At 63.5% G+C, this 5,000-nt stretch overlaps 1 protein-coding gene across 1 annotated transcript in view; it reads left to right on the top strand.

Moving 5' to 3' along the window:
* The window catches only part of GPR20 (G protein-coupled receptor 20), a 10,364-nt gene that overhangs the window by 607 nt on the left and 4,757 nt on the right, over positions 1–5,000 (top strand). The window lies entirely within an intron of this gene.

The following is a 5,000-nucleotide window of genomic DNA, read 5'->3' as shown; positions in this document are numbered from 1 at the left end:
GGTCATCTACTGGGAGCCTCGATTTCCCCGTCTGGGTGGCCCCAGGGGCCGGGCCAAGGAAGGGGTCATGGGACCCCAGAGGCCCTGGACAAGCCCTGGGACCGTGGCCACCGCAGTCCCCCTGCTGGGGCAGGGCTGAGCTTGAGGGACCTGTGGGGACAGGCTCCACACAGGGTGTGCCCCCCGCCCAGCCCGGCCCTGCCCTCCCCTTGGAGGGCCGGAGAAACTGAGGCCCGGGGCCCGCCCTGCCCCCAGCGCAGACCTTGCAGCTGGCACTGCCCCCGCCTGGCTCGCCGGCTGCGCCTGCCCTGAGAAGGCAGCAGGAACAGGGTCCCGAGGGGGGAGGGCCGGTTGGGAACTGGCCGGTGGCCAGGGCGCTGGGCAGGGCGGACGAGGAGCAGCTGTGCGTCCCGGGGCAGCACTGGGAACCGAAGGGACTGGGCTGGTGGCAGCGTGCACAGCCCTCGAATGGACGGCTGGGGCTGCCCGGCGGCCCCCATAGTCTTCCGCCAACATATACTCACTCTCAGCCAGAGGGTCGCCAGGACACCCCGTCCCCTCACATCTGCGTGGCCGTGGACAAGTGGCCGCCCCTCTCTGAGCCTCGGGAACAGCAGAGGTTGCTGTTTCCAAGGCCTGGCGTGTGGGGGCGGGAAACCGACGTGTCCTGAGCACCTGTTGGGAGCCTGTCCGCGGGTGACCTGATGCGATGAGGTGTGCATGCCCATCTTACAGATAAGGAAACTGAGGCTTGAAGAGCCCTGCGGGGCTCTCAAATCATCCGCTGGTTTCTTTAGCCACAGCCCAGGCCCTGGCCCTCACGGCGCTGCCAGTCCAGTAGGGGAAAAGCAAGAAACAAATAAATTCGAAGCTGTCGGGTGATGAGAGGGCTGCGAGGGAAAGAAAGCAGGTGGAAGGTGAAGGTGTGCAGGTGGCTGGGTGGTCCGGGAGGGCCTTCTGGAGGAGGTGGCACTGGGGCCTGAAGCACCCTGGGGGTGCCAAGCCTGCTCTGCCTGCCGGCTCTCAGCACCCGCTCCGTGGTGCTCTGAGCACAGGAGCCTGCTCCCACCTCAAGGCCTTTGCACCTGCTGTTCTCATCCCACCGCCCAGAACGCTATCTCCCCAGGTCCTCCTGAGGCCCCTCCTGCTCCTGACCAGTCACTCTCTAGCCTCCTCCCCCCACCCCGCCCCTGGCTGTGAGCCCCACAAGCTGGAACCAGATCTGCCTGAGGCCCTCCAGGACCCCAGCACCAGGTTCAAGGCCAGGTCTGATGCCTCTGAAACGTGTGTTTCTCGCAGTTCCCCTGACCTTGCCAGTGAGCTGTGTGGCCTGGGGCAAGCTGCCAGAGCCCTGGACCTCTGAGCCCCTGGCACAGTGGGCCCTGGGGAACCTCCAGCAGCATGCAGCAGGTGCAGGGCAGAGTTCAAAGCCCAGCTCCTCCACGCCCAGCTGGGTGACCCCAGATGGGCCACCTAACCTCTCTGTGCCTCAGCTTCCTAACAGGCAAAATGAGGCCAGCAAAACCAATGTGGGGGCATCTGGCAGGAGTCGTGAGACCCTGGAAAGGGTCATCTCAGAGACAACCCATGAACTGTGGGGTTACGGCTCTGCCCCAGTAGAGGGGTGTCGGGAGCCCAGGAGGGTGTTGTGGGTGCCAGGAGCCTTCAGCAGGTGATGCAGGCAGAAGTGGTATGCCAGGTCGAGGGATTAGGCAGAGGCCAGGCGGGTGCAGCCACGGATCCTGTCCCACCGCCCCAGGGAGGCTGGCCTGGGGGAGACAGGCAGGTGCTACACCTCTTTCAGCATCAGGATGAAGTGAGGGGTGAACCAGGGTGGCAGGGAGGGCTGTCTGGCATGCAGCAGGACCCCCACGAGTGGCGATGCCTGGGGCCACCTGGCCCAGAGAAACTTGCATTTCCATTAGGGCCAAGACCTCAGCCAAGGGCTCTCAGACAGTGGGGTGTGAGGCTGAGTCGGGCGTGCTGGAGCGAGGTGCCCAGCGCCCAGCCACCCCAGGTGACCCTGTCCCTGAGCTGGGTGGAGGGAGCCCTGACCAGGATGGGGACCTTGATTCCAGCTGGTGCCCCCTGGGACCTTCTAGACAACCCAGAGCTAGTCTGGCCCCCTTGGGGCCTCGGTAAGGGCCCAGCCGTCCCTGGATGGAAGAAGCAGATGCTCAGACTAGCCAAAAACAGCAGGCCATGTTCTCAAGCAGATGCCATGAAACCAAGAATAATCAGCAAAATAAACAGGCAGGTGGTTCCTCCAGTAAGGGCTATTTTGGCCTTGGGAGGTTGTGAGGGTCACCCCGTCGGGGGCAGAGGCATGTCCAGGTTACTGCGTGTACCCAGAATACAATTGCGCACGGACCCCAGGTCCAGAGACGCCCACCCCACTCTCATCCCACTCCTGCTGGGCCGGGAGCCAGCGGACCTGGCTTTGATTTCCCGCTCCGTCAGTTTCACGCTGGGTCCTAGGGCGTGACACTCACCTCTCTGGGCCCCCACGTCCTTGTCTATAAAACCCAGGACTGCCACGTGGGTGCAGAGTGTCTGAGGACGACTGGCCCATAGCTGGCGTCCCAGGCCCATAGCTGGCGTCCCAGGCACCTTGGTGGGGAAGGCTGGGCCTGTCCTCCACACCGCCCCTCCTGGCTCCAGGTGTGGGAGCTGCAGAAAGGACAAGGGATCTTGGGTCACACGCCCAGGGACAAGGGGACAAGGCTAGGGCCCCTGGCTGCCCTGGCCCCATATGTGGCAGGGTGGGAGGCAGCCAGGCTGTGGGCTTGGCATCTGCCAGGCAGCTGGGCGGCTAGAGGACACGCAGGGACAGCAGCATGGATTCAAGAGAAACCGAGACGAGGTCGGGATGGACCCCCACCTGGGACACTGGTGAGAGGTCAGAGAGGCTCGGGCCCCCCTCAAGTTTCTGGGCAGTTACTGGCACCCTGAGCCTCTGGGTCTTGGCCTGTGTTTCTGGACACACAGCAAAGACTCAAAAGCTGTGAGAGGCAGCAGCGGGCACAACCCCCCGTCAGTGCCCTGGGCGTGGGCACTTGGGGTGACGGTCAGGCTGGATAGAAAGGGAGCCCCAGGAGGGGACAGGGTCAGGTAACTTAGGAAAAGATGCTTATTCCCTGGGAGCTTCACAAAGGCTCTGAGGGGCTGTGCACTGAGCACGTGGGGTGACCCGGGCCTCTCCCCAGAATGGGCAGGCAGGCCCAGGTGGACCGCCATTCAGGTGGGAGCCCAGGGGTCTCCAGCACGGCCACTGTCGTCATTACGCATCTTCCACGCAGGGGCGCCTGAAGCTGTGTATCCACCCAGCACCCCCAGCGGTCCTGACGACGCCATTTGTTGGATGCTCACCTGTCCCTTTAAAACACCAGTCCCAGAATCACAGGTGAAGGACTGAGGCTCTGGGACTTGAACCAAACACCACTGATGCGCGCCAAGGGCTGGGGGAGGGAGAATGACGGGGACCCACGGGCCCGACAGTCGGGGGGCTGGGTAGGCTTCCTGGAGGAGGTGTTAACCCTGCTCAGCTGGGAAGACTGATGGTAGTGAAGGCGGAGCTGAGAGCAGAAGCCGGTTCAGGTGCTGCGACGCTGAGCGGGCTACACAGGGGCTCGGCCAGCCAGGGAGGGCCCCGAACGCCTGGGTGAGAAAGGGGCCTCGCTCTGCTGGCCCTGCAGACTCCCGCAGGGGTTCACTCAGCCAGAGAGAAAGATGGGTGCTGCTCTGTGCCCAGCCGTCCTGGGCGCTGGAGGAACCGGCCCACCTGAATTGCTTGCAGTCAGGACAGTGGGACAGTCCTGGGCTGGAAGGAGCCGGGGAAGAACACCCAGGAGAGTCAGCCGAGGAGGAGAGAGAAGGCTTCCTGAGGAGCTGGGGCCTGGAGGAGGCCCTGGAAGTGTCAGGAAAACTGCAGGGACGGGAGATGGGGCGGCGTGGGAAGGGCACGGAGGTGGGGGGTGCCTGAGGCGTCCTCCTTCGGTTGAGGTGCAAGGAGACGGGGTGACGGGGTTCCCCTAGCTTTGCTCAGAACCTCAGGCTTTTCCCAGGAAGGACCCCTGCCCCCGCAGCCACATCTCTGTAGGCTAGTTGTGGCCAGATGCCTGGGGGTAGGGGCATATCAGGGAGGAAAGGACGACCTTCACCCCCCATGCCTCCCCAGAGGGTCTAAGAGCTCAGACCTGTACGCCCAGGGGGGGGAAGGGGAGCAGAGCACCCCACCCGCTCCCTGCCCCACCTCTCCACATCTGCACCAGGGGCTCGGTCTCAGAGAAGGCCCACAACAGCCCTGAGAGGCAGCGTGATGCAGCCGTTTCAGTCCCCACATCACAAGAGAAGAGACTGAGGCTCAGAGAGAACCCCTGCAGGGCCAGAACCCTCACCCAAGGCCCTGCAGGGCTGTGAGGGGCATGGGGGCCCGGGAGGGAGGCCCGCAAGGTCGCCTCTGGCCAGAAGCCTGCCTCCCCCTAAGCTGTATCTGAGCACCCAGGCTCTTTGCAGTGTTCAGCCTCGGTTTCCTCTGCGTAAGTAGAGCAGGCCAGGAGCCAGTGGGTGAGGAGATACCACCACCAGAGCCCACTCTGCCTGGGAACAGATGCCACGCACCCACTTGGAAGCTGCAGAAAGAAGGTGCTGCAGCTACATCACTGCGGGCAGGGAGGCGGAGGCTCAGAGAGGCTAATCAACACCGGGGCGACTGGTGGTGAGTGGGGACCGGCCCACAGCCCGCACCTCCTCCACTGGTTACTCTTCTTGTTGTTCAGTTGCTCAGTCGCGCCCGACTCTGCAAACTTGTGAACTGTAGCGCACCAGGTTTCCCTGTACCTTCACTATCTCCTGGAGTTTGCTCAAACTCGTGTCCATTGAGTCAGTGATGCCGTCCAACCGTCTCATCCTCTGTCGTCCCCTTCTCCTCCTGCCCTCCTGCTGAGTACCGTTACTGTTCATTTATTCCCTGTAGTGCCCACCCACCTGCCCACCCCCAG

This window comes from Bison bison, unplaced genomic scaffold, assembly GCF_000754665.1.
Source record: "Bison bison bison isolate TAMUID 2011002044 unplaced genomic scaffold, Bison_UMD1.0 scf7180017864036, whole genome shotgun sequence".
Lineage (NCBI taxonomy): Eukaryota > Metazoa > Chordata > Mammalia > Artiodactyla > Bovidae > Bison > Bison bison.
Note: the sequence above shows the minus strand (reverse complement) of the source record. Positions and strands in the feature narration are given on the sequence as shown.